Source organism: Uloborus diversus, chromosome 8, assembly GCF_026930045.1.
Source record: "Uloborus diversus isolate 005 chromosome 8, Udiv.v.3.1, whole genome shotgun sequence".
NCBI lineage: Eukaryota > Metazoa > Arthropoda > Arachnida > Araneae > Uloboridae > Uloborus > Uloborus diversus.
This window is the reverse complement of record NC_072738.1, coordinates 113,255,672-113,267,540: the sequence shown is the minus strand read 5'-3', so window position 1 is coordinate 113,267,540 and position 11,869 is coordinate 113,255,672. Positions and strand designations below refer to the sequence as shown.

Here is an 11,869-nt window from a genome sequence, read left to right as displayed (position 1 = left end):
AAAAAGACTAAAAATTCTAACGAGCTTTTTTGTTTTCGTTTTTGTTTTATAAAACCTTTTAAGAATTCAACGGTGAATTTTCCTGTTTATTGCTAATATAGCATCATATTTTAATTTTTAGCGCTTTCTGCTGCTTTATGCACAAAATACAATACCAATACATACGGATACCTATCCAAGCAAGAACAAATTCCAGCCAAAAATACCAACGGAGGCGTTTATTTCTTCATGACGATTGTGGTGGTATTTCAGAGAAATCACTTTTAAAACGTTTGTCTTTAACGATTATCATCGCGTGCTTCAGACTCCCCCCCCCCCCTCCCTCCAGAGCCAGGGACCAGGTCAAGGTATTAACACTTTGTCTCAAAAATTGGAGTTCAAGGCGCCTTTCCGCAAGGAAACTTTTGAAGAATTATGCGTTAATAAACGTTTTAAAGTCATTTGATGTATTAAATTGGTCTAATAAAAAGCGAAAACTTAGCCAATTTCGTACTAAAGCTTGACCACGGAGAGATTGCGGATGACCTTGAAACGGAAACATCATTTATATCATTTGTAATAGGGAGAATCAGCCAGAAAGCAACGAGTTTAGTAAGAGCCGCTTCCTCGCTGATCCTACCTATTCCAAAAAAAAGAGAAAAAAAAAGCAACAAGCTATTACAAACTAAAAAGTCGCCCGTCAAGGCATGACGGGTGAAAATTGCTTCTCTTCTTCTACATTTTAACGAAGCTATTGCCTATTTGGTGATATTTTGATAGTTGAAATTGTAACCCTAACTCCAGAAGGTAGCGTTCATAGTTGACCGCTGTTTCGTTTCTTCATTCCCCTGAAATGACACGGTCTTACCAGTAAAACAGTTAAGTTGCCGGATCGAGTTCAGCCTTGTCACAATAAAGCATTTTCCTGCATGGAAAACGTTACCAAAACAAATTATCAAATGATTATGCCATGGCGTGAATTTCATTGCTGAAACACGCAGGTTACTCGATCATCGGCTATTATTTATACGAGGATAATACAAAATGAACTTTCCACTTCAAGGTCATCCACCATCTCTCCGTGGTCAAGCTGTGGCATCCGAATTTTCAAACCAACTGGGGTTCCCTTGCGCTCCTGGTATCTTTCGTACGCAAGCAAATATTGATTTCATTCAATGAAAGATACCAGATCGTCGCCTCAGAATAACAGTAGGATATCTCAGTGTTATTCCTGGAATTAGATGTCTTACTGTTGCTCTGAGGCGACGATATGAAGAATCGGAATTCTATTTCTTTAGAAAAGCATCGAAGAACTTAATGGATGTCATATTGTAACATTTTAAGCAATACATTTAAGCTAAATACGGCACCAATATCAATCGATATCCCATTGGCAAAACCAGAAACTTACTCCAAGATGTCTACTTCACGTAAAACACAGATATTTTGACACTTGTGACGTTTTAATCGATATTTTTTCCCTCGCCAAAACGTGACGTCTGGGTCGAAATGCCTGTTAAGAAACTTGGAAGACTTGAGCCTCACAGATACATGAATCACATTTACAAGAAACGCAGGAAAGGACTGCTGCTGTTATTGAAATGAACATGCGTCATATTCAACGTTTTGAGCACACTCATAATTCAAATACTCAAAATATAACATCCTTAAAGCAGCTAATGTTCTCGATCCAAGGCTAGAATAAAATAAAAAAAATTTAAAATCACCCGACTGAGATTAAAAGCGAAAATTGAAAATCCATTTAAAAGCCTTGTACTATTAAAAATCAATTACAAGTATATTTTATTTGTTGACAAATAGAAACTGGCAGCAGATAAAAATTTTCAATCGTTGTGCTTTATTTCCTTGTCGGCCAACAAGGAATTCGGGTACCAAACACGTGAATAAAGGCTTAGCCATATTTAAAATCTGCAAAAACAACGTTATAATTCGATTTCTATCTAAGTACTAAATTCATTCTATCAGTCGCGAGAAAAATTACTCTTTATTTTGGTACTAAATTTTTAAATATGTTATTACTGCAAAAATCGCGGGAAAAACATTTTAGAAGCTTTTAATTAATATCTTCGTTAATTAATGTCATCCAAAGACGCAACCAAGCTAAAAGCACTCTCGATCAACTCTCCTTTCGAACAAAAAAAGTTTTTTCAAAATCGGTTAATCCGTTTAGGAGCTAGAGTGCCACAGCCAGATTCACATCCATTACATGGATATACAGACATGTCAAACTTATAACCCCTTTCCTTTGTGTGTCGAGGGTTAAAAAGAAAATGCTCCATAGGTTTGCATTGCACAAACGAAGAAAGTGCGACCATAAAAGACAGGGGGGTATTTTACGATGAAATATTAGCAGTAGTATCATCCGTTGTATTAATTATCATAGTCTACACCAGTGGTACCCAATCTAAGGCCCGCTGGCCGTATATGACTATCGAAGCTGATCCATGTGGCCCGTCGGTGCGTTCAATGTTACGAAACGAAAATCTTCTACTCTGAAACCTTCCAAAACTACCGATTATCTTCATTCGGTGTTTTGGATGACTGCTGCAAATTTAAAGTTAAGTAGTCATAAATTGGTTTCTAAAAAACAAATGCAAAGTTCGTAACAATAAAATAAGCGTGTAGTAACGATAACAGCAATTTTTTGAATTGCAAATGTCTCTCCTTTTCCTTATTCTTCATATGCTATCTAGAAAAATAAATAAATAATGTAATTAAATTTCGTACTTGTTCTGGCCTGCGAGATTTATCTTAATATGATGAGGTGAGGTCCGCGGGTAAAAAAACGTTGGGCACCACTGATCTAAGTAGATCAAAGAACTGTGTCGTAAAGAAAAAAAATAAATTTTTCAAGTGAAGAACTCCATGAATCGTTGAAAAAAAATTTCACTCTTTGGATGAGCATTTACGACAACAGCATTTCAACGCAATCTTGTAAATTTAAATGAACACGATCTAACACATTTAAATAACAAATTGGCTTATGAATCTCTGAAATGATCACCTTTCATAACTCGATTTCTCCCTATCCACCAAAAGCATAGCAAGATAATCTTTCTTATCAGCATCCCAGAATGTTGAAAGAATGCGTTTATCAGCTGATGATACATAAAAATGTTAACAAATCTGTTCAGATAAAAGTCGGTGTACTTTGTGGAGGTTATTTCTCTTGAAAAGGAGATAAGCTTGTTGAATTTTAACAATGCATCAGAACTACGCAAGGTTCGCAATCCTTCAACGAAATCGAAAATAGATATTTTGGTACTTTATAAAAAAATACCTGCTTTCATTACCAAAACAATGCTTTGCGTTAGAACTTATCCATAGCCTTTTTAAATTTGAGAATGTTCTTCAGTACTATGTCACGCTGCTTGTGTAGCTGGAGCACCATCGTAAAAAACTAATTTCATTGCAGTTTTCAGTTTTGGAAACAGAAAATAGAATTGTGTAGGCAATCACTCTCCGCATTTCGCCTGATTTATCATTATGTGATTATTTTCTGCTCCCGAAACTGAAAACTGCAATGAAAGCAGCTATTTACGATGATGTTTCAGCCATGCAAGCAGTCGTGATACAGCTGCTAAAGAACATTCCCAAAACCGAGTTAAAAACAATCAATGGATTTTCAGGTTGACCGTTTAAAACGTCAGTCAAAGTTTTGAGTCAAATGGATCCTTATTTTAAAAAAAAATAATATTTTCAAAACATATTACCAGGCTCATTTTATTTTACCACAAAGTTCGGAAACTTTAAGGTCACACAGTGTAGATTTGATCTTTCATTCTTAATTAACAGGAACTCGATGAAGTCTAGCCTGGCAGACATTTACACCATGTGACGAAATTCCCAAATAACGAAAATATATTTATTTACTATTTACTACGTAAACTCTCTTAACTTTTTACAACCTCAATTAAGGATTAGATTACATACACTACCCAGAAAACGAAATCACCAACACACTAGTTTCGGCTACTTTTAACACGAAGAATAAATAACTTAACTTAATTAGCTACGGAAATTAGAGACGAAGTAATACAAAGCTAGTCTATTTGCTACGGAAATTGGGTTGGAATTTCTAACAGATAGCTGCTGTTATTTGAGGTTGACCAAAAAAAAAAAAAGGAATTGCCTTTTAGAAAATTGGAATGCATCTGACAACAATTGATCGTACTAAGTTCTTTGAAGTCAACGAAATATTTTGGGGAGGGATGAGGGACCTTACACCAGAGTTTCTAAAATTGTGTTCTGTGGACTCTCAGAGTTACATGAAGATTAATCAAGGGTTTCACCTTCTTTTCTCTAATTTAAAATAGTCTAGAATAATCGATAATATTAGCTGATTTCCAAATGTACAGCAGAGAAAACATCAAAATGAATAGTGTCTTAAAAACTCAACTGCCAATGTATGACCTGCAATCATGTTAGTACAAGAATTTTTTTTTTTTTTTTGAAATATTTAGACATCAATTTTTTATTTATTTATTTTACATTTTTTTTTAACTTTTTGATCACCAATAAGTATTAGTTGGAATATATTTCGTTTTTTTTTTTTTTTTTTTTTTTTTTTTTTTTTTTGCAGGTAAGCCATTTTATAAAAGCTGCACTCAATCTATACCAATGAAAATGCTAAGGGTCCGTGCAAAATTTGGATTTTAAAAAGGGTTTCATTTCTAAAGAAATCAAGAACCACTGCTTTACACGAACACATAGACAAAATGTATTTTTGAAAAGGCGAATTGATGTAAAATATTTTTTATGCGTTACATTCATTTGAGTGACAGATTTCGTACCAATTTACATGCTTTTGAATACTTTATATACTGACCATCTAATTTTACTACATCTCTCTCTCTCTCTCTCTCTTTGCATTACCCCCCCCCCCCCTCCCCTTCCCACACACAATTAACCTTTTCTGTCCCCCTGGGTGAAAAAACAATAAAGGATGCAATGGTTAATAACAGAACCAAAAATAACTATTCAGCTTGGAATTAAGCGTATCAAACTTGTTCAAAAAAAAAAAGAAAGAAAATGAATTTATGAATTTAGAAGATTTTTTTATGCAAACAAATGCTAATAATTTTATTGGATACCTTTCGAAATGGCTTTGGTAGTGCTTATGCTTTTTGACTGTACTAGAGAAAGGATTATTAAATCCTTCTCACTTTGGTGAACGCTTTGAGCTTACCGTGTACTTGAAAGAACTTCTTGACTAGTGAGGAGAAAAAAAGGCATATCAGAGCATAGTCGTACTTAAATTTACAAAAAAAAAAATCTTGATTTTTTAAAATACAAATCTTTTGGGATAAAGGTTGGGTAGTTAGTGGGGATTTTCGTTGGTTTTCTAAAATAACCCCCCCCCCCCCCAATTCAAATAATTAACAAACCAAGAAAATAAAATATCCATTTCAAGTTTTTTTTTAAGCACACCACCTGTAAGAACTCGATCATATAGTTCTAAAATAATTAATTAATTAATTAACTTTGACGCTTTGGTTCAGCAAATAGTGATTAATTGCGGAAACCCTGTTAAAGTTCCGAGAAACTTAGGTTGAAGACTTCTGTACTAGGCAAAGATTTAAAAACACAAATAGTAACAATTCATCGTTAGTAGTTAAGCTAAGTTGGAATTTTGGAGATTAGTGCCCCTTCAGAATCCTTGGATTTTATACTATTGCCAATCCTAGTATGTATAGTAAAATAAAAAACATGTATGGAGTACTACCTCCCCCCCCCCCCCGCCCCCCAACACATAAAGAGAAAGTAAGTTATGGCTGAGCTAGTGATCGCCGATATTCACTTATCACTGTGTTGACATCATGCACAGCCTCACTGACAGAACTTGATCATTATTTCTCATCAACTATCAAAAGACTTCCCCCACTATCATCAGCAAACACTAATGTCAAAAAAGAAAAATCTTCATTCACTTTTTCCAAAAAAAAAAAAAGATGAATCAAGAATAGCTAAAAATAACATTACTAGGAATAAGAAATCCATTCAATCTCCAGCATTTTCACAAAAATATCTTTCCAAGTAAAATGAATAGCAAACAATTTTCGCATGTCTGGTTCTTTTTCGAATAAATGGAACAAAACACCATTGTCTGCGCCTTAGTTTTGCCGCTACAATGAAACCAGAAAAATAATCCCCATGATTCATCATTCAGCGATATTTTTTAATTCCAAAGACATGAGGAAAATAAGCCGATTCGTACGGTTTAAAACTAATAATTTTGATCCATGATGCAATTTATTCTTTTCGAAAAAATATAAAAAGTACTCTTATTGATCGCGGGACAAGATAAATGAGATTTTGTAGGCTCAGTAGATTTTGCTTTCATCTTTGAGCAAATACTTTGTTGTCAATGGAGAAATAATTAAAATGTTAGTCATAATGTATTTCCTGTACACTTCGCACTTTGTCAAATTGCGCAAAGCAGGATTTTATCGGATAATTGATGTCATTTTAACACACAGACGTTGGATAGGTTAATTATGGGTTCAATCATAAATATTGCTTAAACACGTATTGTCAATCCTAATTTCTAACACGGCATCCCCCCCCCCCCCCGCAAAAAAATGTAAATTCTGGCTGCTATGGTGCGTAAACCATTTAAAGACTATTATGGGACACAGGTGCCCGTAATTTCAAAAATCAAAATCATGTAGCTACAGAAAAAAAAATCTACTGTTTTAAAAATGTATAGCTGCTCACTTATTTATTTATTCTTCTTGTTATTGAGCCATCAAAATCATAACATTAGCCATTTAAAAAAAGCTGTTTTAAAAATATACTGCTGTTTATTTATTTCTTTATTCTTTTTATTCCCCCAACCTTCAACAATTTACTACAAAGCATCTAGTCCTCAAAAGGTCAATATGTTATATACAGGTCACCGCAAAATAAAGCGAAATTCGATATTCGAGCATTGTAACGGAAATATTTTACACAAAATAGCATGTTTCTGTTCGGCAAACACACCTATATCAAATACCAACCTCCTTTAACATGGGTAAAATATTACGAGGGGTGGCCAGCCCCCAAGAGCAAGGAGTCCCCCCCCCCATTACCATCAAGAGACCCTCTCACCCCCCCCCCCCACACAAAAAAAAGAGAGCTTCCCTAGAATTTCAAAGAGACTCTCCTCCCCCTAGGTGGGGAACTTCCATTAGAAATTGAACAAAAAATAAGGTAAGCAAGCGAAAAACAAAGTGAAATTTCGCGTTTTGTAAACAAACAGCAAGCTGCAAACTTTTCTACTTTTCCAAAGAGCATGCCACAATAAACAGAAACAAACCTTTACAAAAGATTAACCGTCGTAAAGCCAGCGAAATTCAATATAACCTGCCTAATTGGTCTCACAGAAGGAAAAACTTGGAGCAAGAATACAAGTCGGAGCACCTTTTCGACGCAACCATGACAGAAAAGGAAACAATTTCCAAAAACTAACATTAACAACAGAAAGTAAATTTTCGTTCCGTTGGAGTTGAACATGTTTTGAGTACATAATACAAGCCAGCAAGCTTCGGCCAGAGCCGCACAATAAACCAATAACAGTTTCCCATTATCTTAAGTCATTTTTTCCTTCCTTCCGATTTATAACGAAGTAGATAAAGGATTGCGGGAGTGTAGGGACGTTTCCCGATAAGCGAAACCCCCCTCGCCACTAGATCAAAAGTTTTTTCTTGCTGCAAACTCGACTTGGCAAGGTCTTTTTTTATTGATGAGAAGCCTAGCAGAGTTGAAAGGTTCTACTTTATCCTGGCACACAAAAGACCCGCCCAAGATATTTTTAGGATCAGCGGGTGGATAAATTGGTTGACTTTTTTTTCTTTTTCTTTCTTAGGAAAACCCCTCCCCTCACTTGCTAAGCAACGTTCCTTCCCTTATCGTTTCGGGCATATTCGGATTCCGGAAGATAATCAATAGAAAACAATTTTATAATGAGGCTCTAACTTTGTCGGCCTTAAACGAAATAGTTTTCATTTTGAAAGAGAAGGAGCATAAATACTGCCCATAAGATCTCAAGAATGTCGGGAAGGGTGCACCGAACTTAAACTGTTGAGAGGGCGGAACTTCTCAATTTGCCGAATGGAATTTGAAATGTTGCCGAATAGAACTCCAAATGTTGCGGAATAGAACTCCAAATTTTGCCGAATAGAATTCCAAATTTTGCCGAATAAGGAAATTTTTGGGAGGTCACAGTGACTTCTCATCGATGAGCCCCTGAATGTCAGTAATTTTCATCAAAGCCCGATTTAGCACAAAGCCAGTTTATATGAAACGTTTTGAATGAAGAACAGTTCGATAGTTCGAATTAATATTTTTTTTTTTTTTTTAATACTAAACAGTGAGAGAAATCGCTCTAAATGCCTTAAAGAAAACAAGATTTGACTAAATATTTCACGCCTGTTTACTCTCCCAAATATTCAAGAATATTTTTAAAAAACTCCCCCCCCCCCCAGGTACCTGCTTTGTATAAACAATGAAAGATCTTTTTAGGGAAACTTTTGGAAGGTTGGCAAAATACAAAACGAAAAAACATCTTCGGGAACGGAAAAAAAAGAATTTATACTTGGTGTATGTTGGGGAAAAAATTGTTAGCTTCCCTTTTCATACGAAAAAACTGCAAAATCAACAAGAAACAAATGAATTTCAGTACAAAATGGATTACCGACTACGAAAGGTAAACACGGGTTAATTCCGTGAGGGTGACTTGTGTTAGTAATTAATGAGAGTAAAAAATGCGTAAAGTGAAAAGATACCTTTTTTCCCCGCAACGCATGCACGAAACTCACTAAGTATAGGTAATTATGCGTCGAAAAAAAAAAAGACAAATTCGGAGAGAAAAAATGAAAATGAAATATTTTCTCTGAGGGGAAAAATGGTGGAGGGATGTCGAATAAGCATAGAAAGAAAAACGAAATCCCTAGGTCATATTTATGAAGGAAAAAAAAAGTTTTAAAAAGAGGGGATAACTCAAATTGGAATTTACACTGCTATTTCACCCGATAAGTTCTGCCATTAAACGAAAAGAAAATGGCAGACGAGAAATTCGAATAAAGTTGATTTTGGCACTTCAAAGGAAAAGAAACTATTAACTCAGCAATTCCACGATTCGAATCACATAGTATCGATATCAGGTAAATTTAATTCTTCGTATTCATAAGAAAAAAAAATAGAGGACTGAATTTGAAATGATTACTCTTTCATGGGAAAAATATCTCATTCTGACGTCTTTTTTAGCCATTACTCAGAACACGAAATTTATTTTGATCAAAAAGAAATGATACGGGTGATAAAAACTTCTTTATGAGATTTGGCAATGCATGTCTGTCTCTGTATGAATGGATAGAAAATGTATAAATATATTCATCGAGATTTATTATTCAATGAAAACGTTAGGAAGGAGAAATAGTGAAAAAGATATACGAGTAGGCTTTCATTAAAAATGGATACGAATGCAATGGCGCAGAAAAATTAATGAGGTGAAAAAACTTAATGATAGAAACAGTGATGATTCAAATGGTTTGAAAATTTATTTTCAGTGTCATGCAACGGTTGAATTTATGCAGACTGCTCCCACTTATATATCGTAAATATAATTTTTCCTCTTTGAAAAAAGTGAAAGTCAGTTGAAATATGTATTGGATACAATCGAAATAAAAACATTTTTGGAAATGAAGCGATTAATAAGAGAATATCGGCATGAAAAACTTTTTAAAAAAAACAATCAAACACATGCCCTAAACAGGAGTGCATCGAACCTAAATTTTTTTGGAAGAACAAAATTTCTCAATTTGCCGAATAGCCACATTTTGCCAATTGGAACTATAAATTTCGCCAAGTGATTATAATTTTGACGAATCGTCAGACAAAAAGTGCCGGAAAAAGACATTTTTCGGAGGGTACAGTGCCCTCACTTGACCTCTCACAGGGGCGCCCCAGGAACTAAATTGCGACTAACTATTCAAAAATTGTGAACAAGACGGAAAGTAGAAAGGTGAATGGGGTCGTTTCCAAAATTTTAAAAGTATTTTTGTCGGAAAGAGCATGCTTAAAAACATAGGATCTGACCATTTTTTAAATAATTTATTTAAGTTTAATATTTTTAAAAAATTACTTAAATTGGTGCGCTTTCGTTGTTTACACTTCTGTCGTGTGACATCACAAATAATGAAATGCCATTCACAGAACAAAATATCTAATTCGCATCTTTATTTACGTGTATTGGCAACGATATTGTTGATAGCAAGCGTAGAGCGCAATTTTAATTCGCTGCTTGATTATCATAACGTGGAAACGTAGTAGAAAGATGCACCAAATTGCTTCATTTGTGACGTCATAAAGACCACGCCTTGTTTAAAAAATCGGACATTTAAAAAAATTGTCGGGAAAATGAAAGTATTTTCTTGGTCCATGTATTTTTTTTTTTTTTTTGCTCATTCTATCCATTTCAAAGACTAAAAGTAGTACTTTTGACTGAAGGAAACATTCTACCATCATACACAAGAATTACAAACAAACATAAATCTGACCAATGGTTTCCGCAAAGTGGTCGACATGGACCTCCAATGGTCCCCTCGGTTTGTAAAGAGCCCATGTCAATGAAAGAAAAAATTGAAGTGCAAAGGACGCAAATAAGGGTCTACGAACCTGATTGCATTTAAGCAAGTTATCAAGAAAATTTTGGTTTCTATAAGAGGATGCAGAAAACTTAATACTTATTTATACGAGAAGAATGCATCATTGAGAAGAGATAAAATGGAGGGGAGTGAATACTTCAATTTGTGAAGCCAAGACCTCAAGTCACATGATCGATTTTAAAACAAAGCATTGGAAGAAATCAAGTTTCTTTCGCTTGTTTCACGCGAAAAATGCCAACCAATCGTCGTTGATTCGCGTGACTTGGGATCTTTGGGGTCGGCTTTTACTAAGCCAATGATTGGACTTGCTCCCTCCATTTACTAATTCCTGCTCTAAGGAATGCATGATCTTACATGACACAAAAATGAACTCCGCCAGTATAAGTTTTTGAAATTTGTTTTAAAGTTGAAGAAAATTTTTCTTCTTCTCTCTCTTTACAGAAAAAAGAATATTCTGCAACGGTTTTTTTTTTCCCTCTCATCTGGTGATTTTAGAATGCATTGAGTAAACCTGCCGTGGGAGGGTAAAAAGCGGTATCTGCAGAAATGAGGTTTTGGGATGTTTGAAAAATTACGTTTTTGATTCCATTTTCCACACTAATTATTGTAGAACGTTGGAATTTGACGTCTTTTCTCGAGTTTTATTTTCTGCGGAAACTTAAAAAAAGCAAGCTTCTACAGCAAATTTCAAGTACAATAGATGACAAATATGCAAAAAAAAAAAAAAAAAAAAAAAAAAAAAAAAAAAAAAAAAACATTTTCAGACACTGCTTTTAATCTTCCCATGGCTGAAAACTTTACCTTCTATTTCACTTTGTTTTGGAACGCTCGAACGTAAATTAGTGCCTAACTTATCTCGGAACAAGCTCTCGGGGGGGGGGGGGGGGGAGCAAAAAAAAAACGGGAAGATTGGATACCCGTGATGGAGACGAATATTTGAGCTGAATGAGCAAAATTGAATAACTTCGAGAACAAAGAACGAACAAAACAAATCGGGAAAGGGGGGAAAAAAACACAAAATGCCAAACTAAATGTAGAAACATCAAAATTGCACATGCACATTGGCAGCCTTACATTGGTTTGTAAGAGGCTTTAGTTTGATCTGAATAGCATTCTTCTAGAAGGACATTTAGAGTCATAAAAGTTTTAAAATTAGTCCATCTTTGTACGGCACACAAAAAATTTCTCCCACTGGCTAACAAATCAAATTTTTACGAAAA

At 34.8% G+C, this 11,869-nt stretch overlaps 1 protein-coding gene across 1 annotated transcript in view; it reads right to left on the bottom strand.

The window, feature by feature from the left end:
- The window catches only part of LOC129227666 (ammonium transporter Rh type A-like), a 112,566-nt gene that overhangs the window by 13,582 nt on the left and 87,115 nt on the right, over positions 1-11,869 (bottom strand). The window lies entirely within an intron of this gene.